Genomic DNA, 27,331 nt, shown 5'->3' on the forward strand with positions numbered 1-27,331 from the left:
CAAGTTGACACTCTTATCAGAAGTTCATTCTGCTTTACGGCAACAGAAACCTGCATGGCAGTTCTTTTATCAGAAGTTTCTTTCCCCGATTTTAACGTTTGTCTCTCAATCTGTTACTATTTGACATTTCCTAAAAGATTCCTTTTATAGGCAACATATTTCATTCAAGATTAAACAATAAATTACAATCATTATTTTGTGTGGTGGAAAATGTTGCACTGATACTTTTAATATTTTGAATTTCAGCACTTTTTCGACATACCCATTTTCAAGTACGTGGAATTACTTCATCCTTCTCCTGTTAATTTTTAAGCCTTTGATCTTTCATTTGTTTAACATAACTAAAAAGAATTTTTAAGAATTCTCAACTACTAAAATCCATACTGGAATACTTCAAAAGGTCAATTAAAACCATATTAGCAAAATATGCTAATTAACACTATGTAGAAGAATTGTAGAATTAAAATCAATTCAATACATTCTTAGTAAATACCTAATAAAAACAATACAATATTTTAAAGAATGCCTCTGGTATGAGCTTAAAAATCACTAGAAAAGTTTGTGTTGCAAGAAATTTTCTGCTATATGGGAGAGAGAAAGATACTAGATCATATGCAGCTGTACTGAACTAATTCTGCTTATTTTTTCATAAATTAAAAAATAACTATTGCAGCAATGAAAACTGCAGACTGCAAATAGAACTTCTTTTGCTAAAACAAGCAGTCTTCCTGTAATCCTAAAAGAATTAAAAATTGTCTTGGGAAGGATAGATTAGGGGTTTACAGTTTGTTTTAAATGCAGACCAGTGCCAGAATCTATAAGCTCAGGAAACTTGTGTCGTACAACATCAGGGTTAATGCAAAGGATACCAAATTCCAAAATTACAGGATTTTTCTACCACAGATGAAGAATCTTTACTTCAACGGTTAACAAGCTTGACATTTGAAACAGTACTGTTGTGAAACTTTGAAGTCACCGTCCCACAAGCAACTACTTCAGCTCTTGTAGTTATCACTTAAATTAGTATTTGCAGACTTGGCAAACAGGAGGAGACAACGTGGCTTTGATTCAAATTTTCTGCCTATAAAAACTAGAAGTTGAAAAAAAAAAAAAAAAAAAGAGCAAGCAGAAATTTTTTAATGCTACCAAATTAACAGATCCTCAGAAATTTGGTAGTAATAAACTGTCATAGCAAAGGCCCTGGAGCAAATCAGCAACTACCTTGTAAAAGATTCTTTGGTATGGCCTTGGAGATTAATTCCTCTTTGCCTCAGTTGCATGTAGAACCAGGTGATATTTCCTTAGTTCGGAGCAATGTTAGAAAGATACTTCCATTAATGTCAGAGGAAGTCGAGATGGGTAGGTAGAGTATCACCCTGGATCCACACCAAGAACTTCTGCAAGAAATGAAGTACACAGTTTTTCAGACTTTGTTCTGTATACATTGCCACAAAGACAGATCTGTCCCATAATGGAAATGATATCAACAAATAGCCTGAAACAGAAAGTCTGTCTTTTTTCCATAGAAATTTTGATGACTGAAAAAGTGATGATGACTTTTGAAACACTGGTTCAACTGCTTTTAAGGAAAGGAGCAGGAACAGTTGAAAAAAATCTGATTTTAGCCAAATGAATGGCCTACTGTCATAATTCTCAGAGCTTAATGAAGAAAAAACTCCACCTTGGTTACCAGGGATGCTATAGTAGCTTTCCTTCTGAGAAACACATGCTGCTAAGGAGCCACATAGGAAATTTTAGATGAAATTATGTGCAGTAGAATAACTGGGATGTAGTATATCATAAGAGCAGTTCAGATTCTCCACAGCCTTAGCAAATTAGCGTTCCATGTTGCCAAATGTAAGCCCACCCTGAAGTTTGTTTTAGATAAAGTCAGCAATAACCTCTCTGCACAAAGGTATGTTTAGAATGATAGGAAATTTTCACGTTTTTTTAAAAAGAAAAAAAAAAAGGTTGGGACTCACAGAGGTCATCTGTCCACCTCTCTGCTTAAGCAAGGATAGGCTGTTTAGGTGTCGGAATAAGCTATCAGATGGTAGATATATAGCAAATTTCTGACGTGACTTAAGTATGTCATCTGACAGGTTTTTTTTAACCACCTTGCCAAGATCCTATTGGAGCACCTAGATAAGCCTGTGTTGATCTACTTTTTGAGGTGATCAGGGCCCTTTTTTCCACCTGTCATTAAAGAGGACAACTTGACCTTTGGAATATGTCTATAAGCATTACAGTCAGGACTACAGGATTAATGGTTTTTTTCATTGGAAATTTATCCTACTATAAAAAGATTTCCTGCTTCTGTTTCTTCTTTTCAGAGTTATACTTTACAAATGAAGATATTCTTTCGTGTCATACTGACTGCATTGCAAAGCCAAGACACGAAGCCTTTTTTTTCCGGATCAAATTAATTAGCATAATCACACCATCACCATATACATCAAAAATCTGAAGATAGGTACAGCTCCAATCACAAAGAGATAGAGAAGACTGTCATGCTTCTGTCCATTTTTTTTTCCAGTAGTCTGTTGTTCACACACATACTCACAAAGTGGTTTGAAAAAAGAACTAACATGTACTCAGAGCTTGCTTTTGCTATGCCGTTGCATGATTCCACTGCTGTACAAGAAAAGGTCTTTCTATACAACATTGTACTTAGAATACCATCTGTTGGGAAAGAATTGCAAATTTCTTTCTACCTGCTTACTTTTACCAGCTTATAACTTCCTTCAGCTGCCATCTATTCCTTGTGCTTGTGAGATGACTTTCTCTATTATTAAACCACGCTTTCTCATTTTATAAAAATTTCTCCAGGTACTTTTACTGAGCTAGGGAACATACAGGGAAATGGATTATATTTCACCCAAAGAATTAATCCATGCTTTTTAAAACAATAACATCCTTTTAAACCTTTTGTGTTGAAAAACATTTGCATTACATTCTCATTCTAAAGGTTGGTCTACTCCACCCAAAACAAGTTAACACATGTACAAATAGGCAGGAAACCTGTTTGTAATGTGTTATGTGGTGCAAAAAATGTTGATTCAGACCACATCCAACTAAATTCTGTATCCATTACATTTACTAGCATCTCACAATATGCTTAGCCAATTCAGTCTAGACGATTCACAGGCGCTACAATATTGTTAAATGTGAGTAGAGGGGAGAAAAATCTGTCTCTTAAGAAATGAAATATTTAGAATTATAGTGGTGGAGGCTATACCATAAGAATCACTGTAAGAGCTCTATAACAAAGCTAGAATACAGTCAAAGCATAATCCTGGTATTATTGTCATTTACAAGTTTGTATTTGTGAGTTATTTCTCCACCTTATATACACAAACAGGTACATGTATTGCAAAAGATCCCAAGGCTGTAACACATGCTGGAAGCTACTGCGCATTGCCCTCCTTTTTGCTATGCAGTAATTTAAAGCCTAAGGTTACAGCTTCTCTGAATCTGTAGACCCCCAAAACTCCAGTGAACTATACTGAATGCAGTAGCCACTTTTCTAAATTTCGTTTCTTTGGCTCCTTAGAAATAATAGGCAGAGACCTATAAACCTACAGTCAAGGGCTAAAAAATGCCTGAGTGTTGCCCATTCAAACCAACAGGATCTTTTCCACAGATTTGAAAGCATTTAGAACAGCTGCTCAGACTCTCTCCTAAGCATTCTTATTTTACTATAACAAAAACTGTACAATACTAATGACTTGTGATTAATGATTGAATGAATTGGATTTTTTTTTTTAAGCTATAACTCTAGACAGAATCTATATAGCTTAAAATATTCCTTTAAGATGTCAAGATACACATATGCTTTCACACATTCTAGATGGAGTGTTATTCATCCTAGATTTCATTACTAGCCTAAAAAAAAACCAAACTCATAAAAGCTTTCTATCTAAATTCTCTCCAGTCAGATGAGTTCATGATAGACACTATTTCCCATAGAGCTAATCTCCTTATTATGTGACTGAACAGTTTTGCCACATCCTCTCCCCCATTTTTCACATCAGATCAATTCTGTTTGGATTAGATGTGGACATACACTGTAAAAGAAACACATTATTTGAGGCCTCATTCCAAATACATCTTTTCCTATTACTTTAGGTTTCTGATGCTGCCCTCCTCTATTAGCAGAAGCCCTTTTGGGCTTTCAAATGGGAGTTTTGCCTAAGTGCAGAGAAGGCTCTTGGCACACAACAGTACAGTTATTGGTACAAACTCCTCCTTGAATGATTAGGAAAGGGCATAAAGACAAGACAGCCCTAAGTGCTGTCTGTAGCTCCTCCAGTGCTAGGTCAGTGAATCCTTCTCTTGAATAATACCCACCTTTTAATGTTAGAGGGAGATCACCGTATCTGTGGCCTTTCCGATATTACTCTTGCCCTGTTGTTGATGCAAGAATAACTGCCTTAAAAACAAATATAAAACCCGTTCATAAAAAATCCTGTTATCAGAAATTATTTGAATGCTACCTCTTACCAGATATCACACATTTCTGTTCGCTCTGAATTTCTGTGAGAGGTAATAATCACTCAGGTCTAGATTTGCAGAGGTCTTCAGACATCTCTGATTTCAAAATGAGTTAGACTCTAGCTACCATTGCAGACCTGGGAGATCTTTGATGGGCCCATGATAATACACTATTATATTCAAAACCATATGTTAACTTACTGATATTATGGTTGTGGATCTGAAACTCTTAGCAGAATGAGTAACTACCCAGAAACAGGGTTGTGGATTTTTTTTTCCCTTGCCTGTTTTTCTGTCTTTTAATGCTTGCTTGCAAGATGGTGTCTGGTTTTCATAATAATATGAAAAAAGTTATGAATATTAGTTTTGTAACTTCCAATGTATATTTTCAAAAGGATGATAATTCAGATAAAAAAGGAAAAAGCTAGATGTTTCCAGACAAAAGATCCAGGTGTCAAATATACACTACAATGTTAATGTGAAAATAGTTTCCAAAGGTCGTGCTTACATTCTCTTGATTGTTCCATAGCAAATATGTTCAGTTTACAATATGAGTTTTTTAGGAGCCAGCCCTGACATGTGATTGTGAAAGCCACCATGGGTTCTGATTGCTTATGCATAATCAAGCTATCTCAACTATTTAGATTTATACTGTACTCTGGGTCCCAAATATGCCTTTGAAATTTTGCTTTCAGTCATGTGTTGTTGCAGTTAGAGTAAAAACCACTGTGCTTACGTGCTTTGGGAGACTCTTCATAGTTGTCCTGCATACTACGCAATGAAGCCTTAAACTGCTCAGTGGATGATAGTAGTTGACTTTTAGAAAAACATTGGGAAACACTAAATATAAAACAGTATCTCAGGTATAATTAATAAAAAGAACTTGCACCACTTTACCTTACAGAAAAGCCCATTTAACTGTAGGGCTCCATAAATAATTGATTTTTCAATCACTGTCTGAAAATAGGCACCAAAATTAGGCACTGAAATTAATTGCTACTTCAGGATTGACTGAAAATGCATATGTTCTCAGTTTTCATGGCAAAATAAACAAAACCATTTAATTGGGGGGTAAGAAACATTTAAATTTCATTTGGCTTCTTTTTGGAGTCTGTAAAGACCTCACAAAAGTATGTTTTAAAGTGGTAGATTTTAAAAGGATGAGCATATTAAAACAAATTATTTATACCTAAAACCAACCCACATTTTCAAGGTTCTTTCTGAGAAAATGAGTCTGAAAATTTGATGCAAGTTCATGCATCACTTCTGTTGAACTGAGTTTGCGTTTCTGCCCACCACTAAATAACATAAATCAGTTAAGCAAATTTAAAATGGTAAGGGAAAAAAAAAGTAAGGTCTATTTCTGTATTAGTTTGCAAATAAGACAAGGCGCTATAACAAAGTATTTTATGAAAAGCAGTCATTTAAGTTCTATATTCCAAAGAATCGTCTCCCTTTCATTTGCATCACCTCTTTCAGTTCTTATTGACCATCCAACGATCATGGAACATTTTTGTGCCAGCCTTCCCACTCTTCTCATAGTGTCATCCTCCTTAACATCACACATGTGATTACCACGAAAGGGAAAGCAGTCATTCCAGATGAGATGCAAAGCAACATGGGGCAACATTATCAGAAGGCCTGTGAGGAAAGGTAAGGAGGACAAGAGGAAAGGAAAGAGTCAAACAAGAAGAGGAGCAGAAAAGCATGAAGTCGGAGACTGTATCAGGCTGCACAGACAGGTGCAATAAAAATAGATTAGAACAGATGGGCTAAATGCCAGAAACTTAGTCCCAAACCTAGCCAGCAGAATAATTCTTAAAAGATAACTGTGAAAAGAAACAATGGTTCTACAGCTTTCGAGATTCAATATAGGCTATGAATAGGATATCTGCACAAGGAAAGTATTAATTGAATGCATATGGTATTAAATCCTCCTTTCAAAATAGATGTTAGCGTCTGCAATTCAATCCATTGTTAATCTAACCAGAAAATGCCCTTAAAAGGTACAACACCACAGTTAGAATATCCCATAATGTCTAAAAACTAATTCATCTCCATGCAGTGTGATTTAAATTGGATCTTTGCTGACCACTTAAGGAAGCGCTTAAAGTGGCTGTAGACAGAGAGCCATTGAAAAGCAAAGAGGAAGATAGAGACAGAAATTAACATGGTTTTCTACTAGTGTCTTCTTTTTACAAATTTTTTTTTTTTTTTTTACGTATTACCAATAGTTCTATGTTTAAAGATTCAGTAGCCATTTTCATTTGGCTGTGTATGGCATAACTGTCAATTTACTTGAGCTAACTACAAGGGCAGACCATTGTGATTCAGGTTGCTTTTGAAAAACTCTTGCATCAAAGGGTCAATAAACATGTAAACAAACTCAAGAGTTTACTGTGACCTGAAAGATTCATACGGTAATTTTAGGGAAAATAATGCTCAGAGGGTCTTCTAATAGCAAAGTGGGTTCTTTGTTTTGGTTTGTTTTTTCTCATTTTGTCTTTGTTTTTTAAGTTAGTTAAGAAAAGTCAAATCAGCAGCATTCTTCTTACATGAGATTCAATACTTGGAAATGTCTGGTTAGTCTGTAGAACCTGCAGACAGAAACAATGCAATGCTGAATGGAAGAGGAGATTTCATATTCTAATCTACCTAATAGCAAAGCAGATTTTTTTTCATATACCTCCTTCAAATATTTTACATTTTTCTTCTAGGAAGTATTTTTCACCATGAAAGGGTAGATTGCATGAAATTTTAATTTAAAGAGACATAGTCTAATAGCAATAAGCCATTCCAGGGTGTGCATTACTGGACTTATTGGCAAGCCTTTCAAGTGATCGAAGGCTCTTGGTCTTCAGCCGGTTTCTTTGCAGTATACCCAGGACATGCACCAATAGCCTACAAACATACCTCTTTGTGTGGCTTATTACTACTACATATTAATCAACATGGCAGTCTGATGTTGGTTACTAGTCATTCCCCTACAGCTAGAGAGTACTGAAAAACTAAGATTTTATTTGCAGTTAAAAGACCACAGTGTCTTTAGGGTCTTGGGAGGACCACAATTTGCAGCCCAGAGAGACAATACTTTCAAAGTTCTGATCAGCATTTCACTTTGCTAACACAAGCAACTTCACATGCAATAGTGTGTTTCTCTGCTAAAAGCTGATCATAAACACAAAACGAGGGGAAGTTGATCCTACAGTGCATCTAAAAAAGGACAATAAAGAAAAAATTTTATAAATAGTATCACAAAAAATATGTTGAGATTTCAGTGCCTCAAGAGCACTGGATGGACTCTGCTGCTTTTACTAGCTACATTTACGTTCTCAATTTACAAAGCAGAGTATTCCTAACAAAGAGGTGGCTGAAATTAGGAGGGCATAATTCTTAGTCTGTATAAACTCATTCATCAATACATGCAAATTCCTATACACAGTATGTTTTGCGTGAGTCTTCATATTTTTTGAAAACATTCTCCAGTATTGATTGGTGCGTTACCTTACACATGCATGCACAATATGCAACAGTAATTGTATTCATGACATGAAACATTTTCTTTGGCTGATGGACTGAAGACAAGAACCCTGACTTACATGATTACTCCATTAAAAAATAATTTGACATTTAGCTCATTATAGAGCACATGTAAGAGCAACAGTGCATCTGTTCTGGAACTTCAGGGTTCCTACAGAATCCTGTGTGATTTGTTTATGATGTGGTGACGATTGACTGTCAGTTACTAATAAATGGTAAATAAAAAAGTAACCTGTGATATTAAAGTACTACATTAGCTACATTGTGATTAAATTACAGTAACACCACTAGCTATAAACCTTTATAGAATCTCCTCAGCCATGCAGTAATTCTCCTAACTATACTATTATGTAGAGCACAAATATTTCTTTGTAAGTCCGAAGCAATACATCAGGGAAGCATTTACTGCTAAAGCTAGATTGAGAGTAAATGCATCTTGGGTTGCTATGAATAAAGCTCTAGCTTCTCATTACTTTATGACAAGACACAGAAATTCACTTTACTTTTCATTTAAGCTTTTCTGCTCCAGTTTATAGATGTATGCCTTCACGCTTTTATTCCCTTCCCGCTTCAGCCGTACGTAATAAATGATTATAAATTTTCACATTTGACCACCTCTCTGCTAGTCTCATGCTTAATGCACAAAGTTAGGAAGCTGCAGGTAAAAATTTCACAAACACTTTTATTTATGATGTTGTCCTTGGTAACGGAAATTTCAATGTACTGAAATGAAAAGTATGATTAAAGGGATACGACGTCCTGACAAGGATAGTAGAGGGCAGCCTTCCATTTCCCACTGAAAATATATAATACTTTTTTGACATCAATTTCATAGAGAATAGACATGGGCTAGTCATGAAAAAAAGACACAAACATGTTTCTAACTTCAGTGTTGTTGTGCTGTCTTAAATGAAACTTATTCCAGAAATATTTTGTCCAAGTTACATAGCTTTCAAGTTAAAGTCAGGCACATAGCTAATTTTGTATAAACAAGATACTGTGCACTACAAAAAAAAAAAAAAAAAGCTTTATTGATATTTTTCTGCAAAATTTAGAAAATAAAATACACCTCCTCCTGTTCACAGAGATATTCTTTTCTCATTTCCTCTTGTCACTTTCCCTATCATTTTACCACTACAATAGGATTTATTGCTTGGAGCTTTTGTCTGGTTTTGATTCTAAATTCATTCTCAATATGAGCTAACTCATATTGTCCTGTGCAGCTGAAAAGTTGTGACATGCTTGAAACATTTTAGAAGTAGTACCCTAATAATGACTGGTTTATTTTTAATTAAACCCATTTTGTCTTCTCTTTAAAAAAATTAAAAGAAAAGTTTAAAAATTCCATACAGCATTAAGAGTATTGATCCTATTTACAGGTAAATGGGGGAATTGAAATAACATTAAGGTTATGTTACTAAAATTTATAGTTTTCAATTGCATGAAAAATAACTTAAAATCTAAAAAGTGAATTTTATCTTCTTGAGGAATTTTTTAAATAAATCACTTCAGTTTAGTATATCTTTGGCAGGTAGTATTACCAATTAAAATAACTTTATAACTTTAAAATAGTTAAAAAAAAAAAAAAAAATCACCAAACACCTGCTAGAGTATACCATCCAGATAAATATTCTATCCAGTTTCCAATAGCATAGATACAAATATAAAACATCCCTTTGAAATTTCATGGTTATGAAAATAAGAATTGAACTACCACATTCCAGAAAAGTAAAGTAAATTGTGTTTAAATCTATTAAAAAAGGATTCAAGAAAATAAAGCTTCTACATTTAGGCTTTTTAGGAGAAACAGAAAAACCAACCTATGTAGACAAAGGGGATAGTTCAGGAGTTCCATACATGAAACGTTGAACTTTTCACCCCTAAATAACTGTTTCAAATCCTGCTTGGATTGGTACAGACTAAAACTTGCTTTTATGCATTGGATGTTCAAACAACATATACAAAGCTCTTAGTTTATATTCAGTCAGATGCGTCTGTGTATAATTCATAGTGAATGTTTTTCATAACTACCATTAACTGGCATAATTAGCAGAGAAATAGTAATGACCAAACTATTCTTCTAATGCTGTGAATTTCATCCTTTCTTTTTAAACAGTACTAACGATTTAAAGAAAAAATCCTGAATATCACATGGGTATAGAAAGTTATGCTTATTAAACTCTTGAGGCATTGTTTCTCAAACAAGGGTTGAAGATTTATTATTTGCTTTTTTAGAAATGGATAAACAATTTGTTGTGTTGCTGGTACCCCGTTATTAAGCCAAAAACCTCATGGATGTATACTCAGAACGTTTTTCAGTCTGTACTTGTAACAGCATCATACCTTTCTCACTAACGGGAGCTGCAAATATTTTGTGACAGGTTCCATTTGTTGGCTAGCTATCACAGAACCCTGAAAAATACATTATGTCTTATGTCAGTTATTAAAAAAAACCCCACAAATTATAATGAAAACAAAATTACCGGCAATTATCATTTGAATGTCTATCTTAATCCATTTCAGATTTACTGTTACTCAGAGGTTTTACACCTTGATTTTTTTTTTCTCCTACCTTACCCCACAATTACAAGCTACTGTGGTCATTTAAATTATTCCTTTTATAACGATTACCATTATAATACCAGCAATCTACATTGCTGAGCATTCTGCATAGTGTCCTTACTGAAGCACACTCTATTCTAAATGCATTTTAATATTTGCAGTTTGAAATCTGACAAAAAAAAAAAACCAAAACTTTAGAGTAGACATGTGGGATCAATTATGCGAAATAAAGCGTACAGGTTAGAAGTACCACAACAGAGCTCACACTTTCTTTTTAACTTGCTAATGTCTCTGACCCCTCTGTACAAAAGCACTTTAATCAACATTTATATATTACTTTTTTTTTTAGCCTTACCATTTAACAGGCTGTAAAAAATGTTTAGCAATCAATTATACACATCAAGTTGATATGCTGCAGGACTGAGGGTCATTTAAGCTTACAGCTACATCTGAAAGAGTTTGGGAAAGCCACATGGGGAGCAAACTAGCTTTTCCCCTTTTAAACTTGCAAGCAGAAGGACAGCTTAATTAAACCCAATAGAGAGAGTCTTCTCAACCTTCTGAAGCTCGTGGTAACAGCATTGACAACTGTTCTTTTGGGGCTCAGAGCGTTTGCTTTATGTCTTCAAGCTTCGGCTGTGCATACATACAGTGCCAATAAGAAACGTCACAATCAAGTGATCATATTAGATAAATTTGATTCTGATCGCATGGCCTAATCCAGCGCTGGAACAATAACCTAAATCTGGACCTGGCTACTGATGTCTGGTATGAGATATGGGTCAGTGAACATAAGTGCTCTATTTGTAATCATAAAAAGAGAGATAATGCATAAGATGCTAAACTATTGCTTTGCCTCCCCTTCATCTTATGGGGAAATTGATGGTCCATATTCTCCAGAAGGATAGGGAGAGGATGTGGCTGATTAGGAATCAGGGGTTTGCTCTGACTATGCATCTTTTAAAGAGATTTCTTTCCTCTCTTACCACTATTTTCAGGAGAATGTGAGTAACAAGAGGCAATTCCCCACTGTTCAACTAAAGTATTGCTTTTAGGGGAGGGAGGTCTGCTTCGTTACTTTATTAATCAAAACCACCACCTAACTCATTCTAAGTTCGTCGGCAGCCCAGCATGGTTTCTCAGACAGCTCCACCTTCTCTTCTTAGGGTTCATACACAGGCCAACTTTTTAGCTTTTGGAGAATCTCCAGGATGTCACGTTCCTTGCAGATACTTTGCTAGTCACCCACTAAGCTAGCAGGAAGAATTGTAGCTTTGTAGCTTTCTCTGCCACTGTGTCTGACACAGAGCAGGAAACCTTACTTTCCAAGGGTTTTACTTTTACTAATATTAATCCCATAGCATCTAACTAGGCCAATCACACTCTCTCTTCAGGGCCTTCTTGGTAACTCATTGTGCCTAGATAAAAAAAACCCACCCAAACAAGAAAATGGCCATTTCACTGACATCCTTATTTTCAGATAAGCACTTAGTCATAGGACAAGTCAACAATTAAATGGGAAATATAATTTAGAGGCTTGACTTCTTTCTTCTTTGCTGTAGTCCTCAAAAATAGGATAACCAGAATTCTTCCAGAACTATATATAAAGTGAGGTGTGTTGTGCATGTACAGGACACAATACTTACTTTAAGTGCATCCCGTATATTCGCAGTGCCTCAGCACAAGTGCTGCAGAGTTAGCATATGTCCAAACACCTCCGATTCCACCTAACGGACATTTCAGGGTTGAAAAGATCCATGGAAATCTAGACAGATGGTAGGTCTGTCCAAAAATCTTTCGCTAAGTAAAGAAGTTCTGTAGTTGTACAAGTTAAATACTAAAACGAGTTTTGGTGTGGAAGAAAGACTTAAAGAATACTGTTTCTTGACATGTTTTTTGGTGGTTCTTAACCTGCGTCAGGCATTTGTCTGAATTATTACAGATGCATTGATCTGACTTCAACCTGAAGTTACTGAGGTTTTATAAGACTGCAATAAAGCTTTCTTTGCATTAACCAGCCAAGCACATAAACATTTTAATGAACTGTTTTTACATGGTTCGTTGAGTAGCTCCTAGTCTCCTATGATACAAATCACTTCTCCGTCACACTCAGCCCTCTCATACAGACCTTTCTTCTCAGTGTACAAAATGCAAATTGAATAGCAGTTCTATGGAAATTCAGCAAATATTACATCCCAGTCAGTGTGCCTCCCAATAGTGAAAATGTTTAAGCTATTGTCTCATATAAAGAAAATCTCCAGGAATCGCAAGCAATGAAACAGAACATGTAGAAAAGCACGCGTCACTTATCACCAAGCAAACTGTTAGGGGCCACTATAAAATAAGCCTCTTGGAGCTACCGCATTGCATCGCAAACGTTTCAGACAATGAACTACAGTGTTGCCATGGAGTACTGGGGGAACTAAATTGTCATTAAACATAGAACAGACCATCTCTCAAACAGGTATTTATTTTATATTGACCTAAAGGTTGAAATAAATTATTGAAATCAACATCAGTGTAGACCAAATCTCTTTGGAATAATTAAATTACATTAATGACAAGTATTTTGGTGTATTCTAGTCAACCTTTAAAAGGCAACATGAAAAGCATAAAATATTTATTGTTATGTTTTCAAATAGGCTTTACGACACATTATGTATTTTTGAGATTAAAGATTAGTTCTAACACATGATTTAATAATGAATGCAAATTATAAATGAATATTTAACAAACCATATCACATTTTATGTCTTAACATATCCTTTGCCATTACTGTGACTGAATGAGAAATGGCTCTGTGATGTATTGTCCTGCTGCCTAGGGCCCTGGTGTTTTCACCTTGATATGGCCTTTAAAATAAATTAATTTGTTAACGTTTAAGAACTCTGTGTAAGAGTTGACATAAAACATTTATAAGTCTGTTTATGATTGAACGAGCCATGCACTAATCAGATAATATTTATTTTTAAAATAATTTATTTAGCCAATTGTTCCATGAAAGAAAGATTTGGAAATGTTTATTTCCAAATTGAGTTTAGGATTAAGTGGTACTAATGGTACCATAAAGATGTTATATAGTGTTAATATAACCTGAGTATTAAAAACATAATGAATTTGCTATTTATGAACCATTAAGTTTTGCCTCAACCCTAGAATAAACTTGCTGTCATTACAGACCTATTAATAACTTTTCTGTCTTTTTTTCTTCTCTTCATCCTTATTCCCTTTCTTTTCTTCCCTCTACATGGTCACAGAGTCATATTTTTGATATTTGTAGGATGAATTAAAATATGTTTTAAGAAAGCAGTATTTTATTTTATTCTGGACAATATTTTTTAGTATTTTGTTTGCTTAAGTGACAATACAGACTACTACCACAGAAAGACAAAGAATATTTTTTATTACTTTTCATTATTAGTTTTTAATGCTATATCTATCCCTATTAAATTTATCTTGATGTTGCAGATAAAAAGTGCAAAGAAATACAGGCTTCTCAGCTTCATAATTTTGTTCATTTCAAGTGGCCTAATTCAGACTTCCTGTTAAGAGAATACACTACATGGAACTTAAACCAAAGTATAGCCATTTCATTGGGTGGGAGTTTCACTAAATTCTCCAGCAACTTTTAGTGACTGAAATAATAAATCTCATGTCTGCCAGTGCTCAACTGAGCTGACCACATAGATCACTGTCCTAATTTAATCGGCTAGGAATCAGACTTATTTACAGTAAGTTATAAGAACTTGGCTATTAATGTTTTATATTTACATAAGATTCTAAATATTTAAAGATTAATAAAAAAGGAGAAAAAAATTCTGATAAGAATTATCCTCTACTAGCCATTTCAACTCAATGTTTCCACACCACTTATGACCCAAATAAGGTGTTTAAAGAAGAGAGCATCAGATATGTGAGGAAAATTAGAACAAAAAATTAAGAATGGAAAGGAGGACAGGCCAGGAAGGATGAGATTCAAAAGGACACTATGACTACAGGACAGTAAGAAACAATTAAATTATTATCCTTAGGTGAGGAAGAAATTAAGAATGAATTTGTTAACTGTCAAGAGAATTCTTATAATAGCAATCCTTACTCTATACTCCTAGTGTCTGCAGTGCACTTACCACATGGAGGTATGGGTGCTCATTTGTTTTCAGATTGTTTATATATTTTGTCACATTTCCCAGGCTTCACTACCTCTTCCTGTCATCTTCTTGCAGTCATCTCTCCCTATTCATTTTTGCCATTATTTTCTTCACATTTCAGTCTCCAGTACCATCTTTCTTATTGCTGTTCTCATGTTCACTTCAAACTATTTCTGACAGAAGCTATCCTGCCTTGCAAGACTTTTCTCATGATCAATTTGGGGCTCACTCCTATTTAGGCTCCATCTCAATTCAGAAATTTTTTTCGTCCGCTGCTTCCTATGTCTTGGGGAAAGCTGCTGCCATCACCAATTCTCCTTCACTTCACACCTCTCGAAAGAGATCTAAGAGTATCCAGTACTTCGTCATGGACTGACAATACAATCACCGCTTAATAAATTTGGAGAGATTTTATTTCATTTTAAGTCATTAAAGTCTTTCAAGAGCACCTAATAACTCTGTTCAGACTTCATCATTATGGGCATGAGAAAGCAAAAGCAAGCAGATCCTGGTAGGATCAAGTACTAGCTGTCCCCTGAGCTGCTATATTTCCATGTCCTTACTTATACCGTTTTGCGATTATGCACTAACTGATCCCAAGCTGACCATAGTACAGTAAAGATAAAAGAAAAGGTGAGAAAGACAATTGTGTGAGGGTTATTCAGTGTTTACCCTTGTTTTCAATTCGAAAAGCTACCGTTCTCATGACACACCATAGTTCTGTGCTGATCTCTTCACACACCGACAAAAGCCAAAGCTAAACACTGGATGACAGACTAGTTTCATTCAGTAAAACAACATTTCAGTTCTCCACAGTATTATTTGTGACCCAGGATGCTTTTGTTCCAGACCTAAATCCAGAAGACAACAATCTTGTTTCCCTTCCCCACATTGTTTCCCTCCCATACTGAAACTCAGACTCCCCTCAAACACTTTACACCACTGTCTTTTCCATTTATTGACTGAACCGTTAATACAGGTGAGGTAACGCATCATGCTTAAGAAACAAAGAATTTAAAAAGCCAAGCAGCACATCGGACTACAATGTGAGAATTAACAGAACTTAGGTTTAATTGTCCATGTTCTCCAAGTGTTAGCATGTTATATCAAGCCTGATGCACTTTTCAAATCTATTTAAAATCATTATTATTTTTTTTAATCATCTTAGCTTTACTCTAAGGACAACAATCTTCTTAATTCCACAGAAAGATTTCCAGGAGACACGTGTGGATTTGCCTGCACTGCCACCCTGCTACCATCTTTTCTCAAAATTCTCAACAAGAAACAAACCCCCACTGAATACCATAATATTCATTCTGGGCCTTACCCAATGCCAACTAAAGCCAACCAGAACAATTTCATAGACTTTGGTAATGTTTTACATGAGGCTCAGAGGTAGCCAATGACTATAAATCAGATAAGCAGTTTTTGTAGATTCTTCTCTCTCACTCAACTCTCTTTAGCTATCTCTAAAAGTGCATAGTAGGTACAGCCTAATGTGCTAGATAAGAAGTGTTAAAATATTATGCATCACTGTACGCTAAATCCAAGATCATGAAAAGCACTTCACCTGTGACAACATAAAATTTGAGTCAAGGTTTACACAAACTAGAATTACAATATTTTGTTCATGTTCGTATAACATCCATTCTGCTGCATGCGTCTAGTTACAATCTCTGCTTTGAAAATCAGCAGTTACATTTATGGCCAGAGAAAAGGAAAGAAGCAAAAATTAGAGACGTGAGAAAGCATTATTTAAAGTGGTAAGGGAGAAATAATGGGCAGTAATCAAACAGCTGCTTCAGAAAGCAACAATGCTTTCAGCATTACCACCTGAAAACTTAGGAATGAACAGAAGAAAACAAAACCAATTCCCAGCTGAAGTATAGACAAAGAAGATAACCCTCCCATAGGAGCGCAGCATGATAAGTAGCCACAGGGAGAATCACTGTGATCAGTCAGAAAGGCAGGAGAGTTATTAGCTTAGCCCTGAACCTCCTACTTAATGTCGGGCCAGTGGTGATAGTTAACAGACCCTGGCTAAGGTGACAAGCTTTGGACCTGCTTGAGGAAATCCAATTGAGAAGCAGCCATGAGGAACAACAAGCTAGAAACAGATGTTCCAGCTACCAGGATGTGCACACATTTAACCTGAATATGTAGAAAAAATATTATTTTCTATAGATAGTGATTTCATCTCCTTCTGCAGCTCAGGTACTGTTAGATCTCATTATCCACAGCTAAAGCGCTTCCTTCACATTTTGGAATAGATCTTAAATCCAAGCAGAACTGTTTGAGTGATAGCTACTGAATGAAGAATTCAAGGCACTAGACTGATATTCTGAAGATAATTTTAGTATTCAAGCAAAACAAGGCTAAACTCATGGGAATACAAAAAGCTAAATTTCAACACAGAGTTAAAATAATTACTAATACCTATTTAACCCAGCATAAACCATCAGGAAAGCTAGCTTTCTTTCAGCTGTCAATTCATATTTAGCAGCCAATGTTGATTACATGTACTTCTATCAATAAGTATCTAGACCACTGCCAAAACAGGACAGGAACAGGTTTGTCTAAAGGAGCTAATTACACTCAAAGGCAATTATGCCAAATACAACAAACAAAATGTCAAAATCTTAAGCTAGTCTTTTGTGCATCTCTGGGCTCCACAGCATATAAAGCAGAGTACAAAAGTCCTATGGGATGTTAATATCATATATACAATATGTAATCTGGTGTACATTTTCCTTTGCAGTTCTATAAATCTCATTAACATTCATGAAAACTATATATGCACCTCAAGAGGAGAAAATGCCCTGCTATGTTGATTTTTACAAGAAATTTACTATTCTCAACACAACATATGTCTGTTCCAGATTTCAAACACATCCCATTTTAGGGACATAAAACATCCCTAAACAGTTACTTCTAAATTTGTTTATGGTTCTACATTAAAAAGTAAAATAAATAAAACATGTAGAAGAGAAACTAATACCATTGACTCCAATTGCAAAAGTCTATCCCTAAGCACATGAGGAACAGTGAAATATCTTTACAACCAACATTTTCTTCTATGCCGTTCTTAACTTCTAAGCCTGTATAGCTTCAGGGGATAGGAGTAAATTAAATGACTCTTTCAGCCTCTTAATTTTTTTTGTATCAAAAATAAGTTAAAGTGATATGACTTTGTGTTCTCTTTTGCTGCCATTTCCAAAGGAAATAATCTCAGTAATTTCTAAGATAATAAAAAAAATAAGTTGTCCCTGGCTAAAGGATTTTTTTTCAGTGCTTCTAGTTAAGGTAGAGTATGATAAATTACTCTGATGTTTAACTTAAAACAAAACCAAGGGTGTTTTTAGTTGCCTTTCTCCATTTAAGTAGTATCATAGCAGGGAAAAAAGGGGATTAGTACATAAAATTAAAAATGTCACTATCTAACCAGGTATCAACTTAGAATGATATATAAACTTCATGGGGGGAGGCATGAAACCTTTCTTCGTTCTTAAGTCTTCTGAGTTCTAAATTCTCAAAAATCAGATGTTAATGATAGCTATTTTTCCAAATGATAAGCACTTAGGGTTTACATGAGGATATAGAAATTTTTGTTAAATATAGCTTCATAGTACAGTGTTTCTTATGAATCCAATGCAAAACGTTTTTAAAATATGCCTTCAACTTATTTCAAATAACAATAATTTTGGGAACATCTGGAGAAAAAGTTTCTTCATAACGTAGCTTCTACTTCAGAGGAACTCGTGGTCAAAAAGCCAGGAATCTACCTTTCTTTCAATATATACTAAATATTTCATTTCAGCCACTTCAAGGAGCTTCTCCCAGCTGCACAATAGTACAACTTCCCTAAAATAGAAAAGATTTTTTTAAAATTATGTTAAAACCTTTACTGAATAAAATATCTGTTCCACTTGCATGTAGTATGCAATTCGGTTTGTTCCCTTCTCTTCTCTTGTTTCTGCCATCATTCCCTTGAAAATGTTATCTTTATGAGCAAAAGTTTTGTTCAAACAATTGTCCATTTTATCCATGTAAATAACTAGAAGGTCACAAACTTCAAGAAAGCACACATCATGTTCTAAAGCAGAGTGTAAAAAAATTAAACTGATCTTTGAAATCTAAGTAAACAGCCAAAATAAATCTGTAAAAATGTATGTGCCACTGTTTAAAGCTGAGTATCATTTTCATTACCTCTATGTAATATCTCCTTACATTTCAAGTAATGGAAAGTATTGCATGCTAGAAGGACTAACATAAAGCTGGTATCTGACAGCAAGGATGCCAAAAACTGAGTTTCTTGGAAAGTGCAACCATTAAAATAACAATATGCCAAGGATGCATGCCTGTTGGAATTCTAGATAGATGTTGGGGTTTCCCCACAGAAGCAGACTATGTCTGTTGTATACTATGAATTGCAGGGTTCAGTCCTACATTTCTTTACTGAATGCTAAGCAGATGTTCTAAAATATTTAAAATAAAATATTCAACAAAACATAAAAGCATATGTTTCACAATCTTCAACAAAGATGTGCTATGAGGACCTCTAAGAGCAAGAAAACTACTTAGGAAAAAGCACCAGAAATGAACATTTTCCAATTGAAATCAAGCTTTCTTTTAGCAGGATAATATGCAAAAATGTAATAAAATGTAAAAAATGCAAAAATAAATACATAAAAAATAATGCCATTCATATGGTACTTGATGTAAAAATCCTTTGCAGTGATGAAAATGGGAAATTGTCATTATTTATATCTTACACTTGAAAAAGCTGAAAGACAATGCATTCACATAAGAAATATCAAAATGTCTACCCTGAATTTTGCTAGCAGAGGATCAGAGGCAGGGATAAATAAAATCAAGACATACTAGTTTCTATAACCATCGTCATGCAAGGAAGGTATATGATTAGCATGCTATCTTTTTAAGCTGCCTTGTCACCTCAAATGTCTGTTTATAGTTGGGTGGGTCTACTAGACACGCTTGTTGGCACCCCACAGGCAAGGCTTAAAATTCATACATCTGGATCACACCAAGATGCTTTAGTTGTTCTGCGGCCTACTTGCCATGAACTGCAGTGATACATTTTACATCATAGATCAACAGTTGTGCTACTAGCATCAGTAACACAACCAGCTCTTCTAGTGATGAAAGGACTCTCAACTCCAACCTATACAACAGTTCAATTCCTTATTTTGAACAAAGGTCCAATACAAACCCTTCCCATCAGTACATTATTTCAAAATTGGATTTTTAAAAAAAAAAAAAAAATCTGATGCTTGCCTCCATAGATTCCCTCCGTAAGTGGGCTAAGGAGGAAGGTTAAAGGCATGTAATATAGACATGGTCTGAATATCTGGGGACTCTTTGGAGCAAGGATCAACTTTCTGGTTTTGTGGATGTTGACTCATGACTGGACATCTTAATTACTGTTTCAATAGCAATCAAAACCAGTGAGTCCATTACATTCTCCCATGTAGTTAGTGATAGGACGAAAGGAAACGGGCTCAAGCTGCACCAGGGAGGTTTAGGTTGGAAATTAGGAAAAATTTCTTTACAGAAAGGGTGGTCAAGAATTGGAACAGGCTGCCCAGAGAGGTGGTGGAGTCCCCATCCCTGGAAGTGTTCAAAAAACGGGTAGATGTGGCACTTCGGGACATGGTTTAGTCTGGTCTACCCTTGATTGGCTTAGAGTAGACTTGGTAGGGTAGGTTAATGGTTGGACTGGAGGATCTTAAAGGTCTTTTCCAACCTAAACAGGTCTATGATTCTATGATTATCACACCATACCTCTAAGGGCCTTTTTGCCTACGAAAGTAATTCTTACTTCAGGGTTTCTTTTTTTTTTTGCAGGCCAAGCATGCTAGAGAGAAGGGACATAAAGTTCAACATGTAACTCAAATTTTCATGTAAAACAATCCATAAAGATCCTATGAATTCAGTCCCCCTCTCCATAATACATCCAAGTTAGAAGGTGCTGTTTCAAAACACAAAGTAAAAAAAAGTTCACTAATTACACATTGAATCTTTTCATATTTAAGCGTGCATTTGTATATGTGCATATGACAACACAATCAACTTAATAAAGTAAATGATTAAATATTTTGGGCCTGTCCTCTGGCTGAATGCAAGTGCAAGTATCAACAGTTTGAAGAATCCCCAAAGCACTCCTTTCAGCAAAAGTCGGTTCTCTTTAAAATATGACTGTGAGTCACTCCCTTTGAATTGGTTAGTCACAACTGTTATATAACATTGTGACTGTGAAATTCTTCAACCTCAGATCGGCTCAGAAGTATTACCTTTAGAACTTCTAGGTCAAATCCGTGAATATGTTGGAAATTCCTATAAATATAGATGGTACTTTTCCAGGTTTACTCCATTGACCAATGGGCAGGTTTGAAGATTATGAAGAAGGTGCCATGAACAGCATTTTGTGCAGCCACGTTTAAAATAATTGCGGTTACATTAAATTCAAAATGTATGAGGGAATCTTCTTCACAGCACTGCTCCAATGGAAGCCTAGCTATTTCCATAGTGCAGCTGGAAGTCTGCAAGTATAATGGACAATTATCCAAAAAAGTTGCTAAAGCTGCTAAGGTTTCCTCTGCCCCCAGACTGAGATATGCATTTGTGTGAAATTTAAAACTTCTAAACTGCTTTGCAAGCATGGTTATAAACTCCAAGTGGCCAAGTATTATCCCCGTTAACAGGTGGAGAAGCTAAAGGCAAAGAATAACCAAACACCATTCCTCCACAAAAGGACCTCAAAATTGTCTGGGACCGCTAATTAAATACCGATTAAGTACCAAGCAATGCCTAGACTTGGTTTTCATGCGTCCCAGTGGCTGGTTTTACACAGCTATCAGATAACTTGCAAGTTACTTTCACAAAGTTTCTTCTTGAACTGAAAGGGACGAGATTATAAAAGGGATTTCAGTATCTGTCAGACTGTACTGCTGGGCTCCCTATGTCATTACCATGTTTTTTCTGGTTCTACATATGGCACTAGACTTGGACTGCAAATACAATTTTTTCTTCACAATTCTGTGAAAAGTTATTTCCTAGTTCTCTATCATTTATTCTTTGGATGTAGCTTATCTGGCTTCTAAATTTCAGATAGACTTTCTCAATTTCTATTTCAGCACTTCTAGCAGAAGACTCACTAAGAATCAGATTATTAGGGTCTAACAAGTAATCAACATCCCTATGAAATCCTAAGTGCCTCCAGAAGGATCTAAACAATATACTTTCATGAAAGATGCCAAAGGATAGTTATGCAATGCTTGATTTGTTAATAAGGCAGATACAAGTCACACACAGCACATACAGAATACCAGCATCATCTTTAACACAGCAGGCAAAGCTCTAAAAGAATCCATTCTGGGGAAATTGAAGGGTAAAGCTTCCCCCCCACACACTTCCTCCCCAAATTAGGGGAGGCAGGGGGTATTTAAAAAAAAAATTTAAAAAAATCACAGAACAACCACTTTCATTGTAAAGGTGTAGGCTAAAATATCCTTAAAGACTGAGGGCCATTCCACCTCACCATGATGAACAGCACAGGGTGAAAAAAACCCGCAAAACCCCCAATACATAGGTGCCATCATCTCTTCTGCCTCTAACACAAATAACTGGAGTCAATATACAAGGAAATAAGAAGAAAAGAAGTATCAGTTCCAAATGTCCTTGCTTTTGTGTGCTTTGGTCAGACTTCTACTGTCATTTGTTATGCAATCAGGCTAAGATGCTTTTGTTTTCAGTGCCACTCAAAATATAATTTCCTGATCTAATCCTGTTTATTTACCAGTGTGAACATTTTTGACCCTAAAAGGTATCCTAGCAACATTAGTGACCCAAACATTAATTCTTAAAAAGGCAGTATGTCAGTTTACTGATGCAGATTCCTTTTTGCTCCCAAGTAATCACACTAAAAATCCTCCTAAAAGATAAGTGAGGGTCTCACTCACTGAACCTCCTTCCCTCAAATAAGAAAGTCATAGTTCAAGATCAAGGCAGCGTAGTAACTTTGGAAATTTATAAAATTAAACCTAAATGCCTTCCATTTACATCAGAAAAGGAAGAGGTGTCTATTTTTACAAAAAAAACCCAAAACAAAACAAAACAAAAAACGAAAAAGTATCGAGATGATTCCTCCAGTAAAGCCTTTCTTAAATTGATGATCTGTTGCTTTGACATCTTTGGTCATCATGTGTTTCATGGAGTAGTGTATTAAATAGAAACAACAGAAATAAATTTCAAAACAAAATATTTTATATCTATATTTGAAATGCAGATGCATGTCTCTCACAAATGATTGGTGTGTTTAAAGTCCAAAGTTGATTGACACATGCTTTCACTTAATGATGGTAATTACCAAGAATAACAACTCCAAACCACATCTGTTCAATGTAACAATCTTGTTGTGCTATGCAGATTACATTGAGAGCTGTCAGAAATGCCAATTTTACCACAAATCATGCATAAGCACATTTGTAAGACAAGAAACAGATTAATAAGCATCAACACTTTTCTGTAAACACTTGTTGAAGAGAATAAAAGCTGTTAGCACTGAAGGAAATGATACAACAGTGGATGCTTTTTCTATCAAGCTTGAAATAAGAAATCACAGGAAGGACAAAAGTGCAGGCTGGATCCCCAAAGAACAAGTGCCCCTGTAGCAGATCAAGATGTGGAAAACTCCACCACCACACTTCATGTGAATAATATTTAATCACATTTACTCTTTCCTTTTGAACAGTTCTCAATTAAAATCTTCATTTTACATAGCACTAGATAACGTACAAACAGGACACTTTTAAATTGTACTGAATTCAAATATCTAAAATACTGTACCAAAAAAGAAAGCTCAATTATAAGTTGAGTAAGCACACGTACAAGTTTATAGGTATTATTTGTCCACTATTTGAATATAATTTTAACATCCTGAGAAAAGTAGTGCTTTCAGTATGGCTAATTTTTTTTTAATTGCATAACATTCAAATGAAAATTGAAGCTAAAACCACTAGGTGAAGAATACAGAAATAACTAAGTCATAAACACTATGCACTTTTTACCATATCATAATTGTAGGTGCCTTTATTCAAAAGCTGTTTAAGATTCAGGGTCATGTTTTTTCTACAGCAAAGCAGCATGGAATTATAGGCAGGCAGTCATATGATCTCAGACAAGTCATTAATGTAACATGACTTTGTTTGCTTTTGTATGACAGAAGACATTACAAGATATAGCTGACATGCAATATAATTGTAGAATAAATAAATAGCATGATTTTAAAACAAAAAACATTCTTAGATATGTTCCTCTCAGTAACAGATATTTAAAAATGCAGAGAAAAAAGGGTTTTTTTAAAAAAAATCTCTTTAAGAAGTAGTTTTCCACTAATACGACTTAGTTGACTCTAAATAATCAGCACAGGAACTATACATGCACATACAATAGAAACTTAAGAAATCTTTTTTCGTTGTAAGTATTTATTTTCCAAATTGTCTAAACTTATTCTTGTTCACAGACTGCCACAGTGGATAAACTGTATACTATCTTAGTGGATCAGTTAGACATCCTCCAGATTTAGCCAGACGTGAGACCTTCTGTGTGCATCATTTGCTTTTAAGTTTAGCTTTAATTTGCCTGAGCTTGCTCAAAATTTTATTTAATATTTATTGATAATGCTGATACAGCTGCGTCAGGCATTTAGAGCACACAGATAAGCCAACAATGATTTACATCACACCCAAAGATTTCATAAAAAGACTATTTACCACCTAAGTATTATAATCTACAAAATGTCCAGAAATAGTAGTACAATTATTTTCATGCTCTATGCTTACTCAGTTTCCAATAAAACAAACAAAATATTTCTGTAACTGATAGGAGAGATCTTACAGAACATTAAGTCTCATATCCTGCAAACCATTTCATTACTAGGCAATCCTCCTCAAATCCATGCAGTTACATACAAAGTTTGGATCTAGCCTTTATTTTGTATAAAACCCACATACCTCTAGTTTTCTCTTAAACCTGCGTGATTCCTATCAAGCTACCTAGCTGCATTATGTGATCACGCTGGAGATCCCAGTTCCTAATAAGGGAATCAGGGAAAATATTTGCAGAAGATATTCAGAACTTCTAAAACCTGCATTTCTAAACGTCTACAAAATCTACTTAACATTACAACAAAAGTGGCCGCTACCAGGACTTGAAACACACAGTAGCATTGCTTCTGTCAAGCCATTAGCAATAAAATTAACAATCAGTGATTATTTATTGCGACTGCCAAGCAGAAGGGGAGATATCGCTTCGCCAGCAGGTTTGCAAACTGCATCACCGTGCAAGCCCGGGTTGAAAGTTCTTGACTAAGGAGCACACCTGCCCATCAGGACCATTGCTTAACCCTCTCTGCGGGTATAGCACAGCGCGCTTCCTAGCGCGGCAGTAAAGGATTCTCTAACGGAATATTCTTCATCGCAGCAAATACGTAAGCCCGAACAAATTTTCTCAGAAACAGCTGCTTCTATGGTATCTTGGCATTTGAGTAAATGATTTGCAGAAATTCCACAGGGAAGGAGGTACTTTAAAGGCTGCCAGGGAGTGTGATAGGGCTAGAAGAAGTGTGAAGAGGCACAGCTGTGACAGCTGAAAGCAGGATAAGCTGCCAGTGATCTGTTTCTATGCTTATCACAACACCCATTAATCAATTCCAATCACAGCAGGCCCACCAACTAAACTATACTCCACCTCTCAAAAACTGACTACTCAGCCTTGTAATCCTCCTGAAAAATTGTTCATCTGAAAAAAAAAATGTCAGAGGGACAGTCTATTATTTACTTTATTTTAAAAAATATCTATTACATTTGCATGTTTTAAAAAATCAAGCAACAGTTAAAATATCCACAGGCCTTTCTTCCCAAAAGTGTTCAAAATTTCACTCACTTGATTTTTTTTTTGTGTAATTTTAAATTAGAAGAAAGCATTTCCCTTCTGCGTTCTCTTAGTTGTGCCATAGATGCTAATTTTAATGAACTTAAGGTCGACAGTAGACCAATAGGTCTGTATCTTCAAGGCAACCTAGAATATAAATACTTTTCACCCTACCATTTAAAAAAGAGTCTCTTTAAATATGGTTCTCATTATGTGAAAAAAATTAAAACTAGAATTACATAAAAAATGACAGAATACACAAATACACAGAACGCACCAAGTCGCACTGACTGCCGCAGAATTAGAGATGTTCTAGTTGATAGTATTTTTTCCCATTATTTTTAAAATTTGCTTTAATAAGTGTACTTCCCATTGATGTTAAAGCTATCATGAATTTGAGTTGTCTTCTGAGCAAAGGGCTGAAGGGACACCACTGCCCACTATTTGTATGCATCACCAACTCATCTGGAAGTGCAAGTTCTGCAGGTTTTGAAGGGGTAGTCTAATTTGTCCGATACATAAGTTGCAGTAATATTTGTTCACTAGAACAACTGAGTAGGCAGTTCTGTAATTTGTTTGCTTGTTAACTAATTTTCTAGTCATTAATGCATTTCACAGTTCCTGCTTTTGTTGACCCCAGGTCTGTCCACACCAAAACAAAGTTGCAGGTTCAGAGAATATAACATCAGTTAATTAAAAGCAGAATGAAGAAAAATATTTCCACCCATTGCAAGTTCCGCAAGATGTTAAAGGATAACAAAGGAATGCCTTTCCATAGATTTCAGAAGGCAAACCTGACTGAGTGAGATCTCTTGGAATGAAGAGTGGAGATATCTGAATTTCTGGCCCCCAGTGCTCTCTGTTACATAGAATTCAGTCTGGTGTTGACAGGCCAGAAGCTTTAAGCTCGACTAGGCATCAAAGAAAGCACTTAATCAGAAGCCTGGCTACTTAAAGGTACCACTTGGAAGGATTAAGTGCACTTTGTCTATTTGCAATGTCAGTTTAAAGCTTGGAAGGAGGTTTTCAGAATAACCAAATACATTTAGAAGCTGGAGTCCCTTCACTATCTAGTGGTATCTGTACACCCAAGGAACAGGGCAGGTTTTGGAAGATCTCCCAATACAATACACCGCTTTAACAGCTTCCCTATTTATGCAGTTGTCATGTCATTGAAGAATTGTATTCAATCTTTTTATAAAAAGCTGTGTATTGTAATAGTGGTATGGATTTACAAGAGCTAGATGCCTGTTGTAACATTTGTGAAATTTTACTAATTACCAGAGAATGGAACAGGTATTTTTCCAAAGACCACATTACAAATGCATGCAATTTGTAGGGTTTCAAAACATGCATACTTGCTGAGAGTTGCTATTATTTACACAGCATCAACAGTTTTCTAGTTGATACACAATCAAAAGAGAGAGTCTGGCATAATTACTGCACAACAGCACAGAACATCAAACAGCAAAGTTTATACTAGTTATTCAAGGAAGCAGTAGCCCACAATTTCCACTGGCAAGTAATTTGCTTAATTTTTGAATCCTTCCTTTATTTAATATGGTGGTGTCAACCATCATATTTGGGTCAAGAGAGGTCTTTCATGCTAAACTTAAACGTCTTTTTACCAGGACAGA

Source organism: Pelecanus crispus, chromosome 5 (genome assembly GCF_030463565.1).
Source record: "Pelecanus crispus isolate bPelCri1 chromosome 5, bPelCri1.pri, whole genome shotgun sequence".
In the NCBI taxonomy this organism is placed as follows: domain Eukaryota; kingdom Metazoa; phylum Chordata; class Aves; order Pelecaniformes; family Pelecanidae; genus Pelecanus; species Pelecanus crispus.